The following is a 330-nucleotide window of genomic DNA, read 5'->3' as shown; positions in this document are numbered from 1 at the left end:
GGTAGTGATGCAGTGTTTGCTGTGGGGGAAGAGCAATCAGCAAGCTGGCTGATCGACACTGGTGCGACGTCACACATGACCCCTCTCCGATATGACTTGGTCGACTTCAAGCCGACGTTAAGGTAACAATTGCAGACGGCAGGAAGTTACGCGTCGAAGGAGCTGGAACGGTGAAGCTTATCGGCTTAGATGGAAGACACATATCGATGATGGAGGTGCTGCTTACACCTGGACTTGACAGACGTTTACCGTCGGTGGGGAAGCTTGCCGAACGTGTACTAAGTGTGGAGTTTCAACGTGCGTCATGCACCATTTGGGACAAGAACGAAA

Source organism: Plasmopara halstedii (genome assembly GCF_900000015.1).
Source record: "Plasmopara halstedii genome assembly, contig: Scaffold_526, whole genome shotgun sequence".
Taxonomy (NCBI): Eukaryota; Oomycota; class Peronosporomycetes; order Peronosporales; family Peronosporaceae; genus Plasmopara; species Plasmopara halstedii.
The sequence above is the reverse complement of the archived record's forward strand: the minus strand, read 5'-3'. Positions refer to the sequence as shown.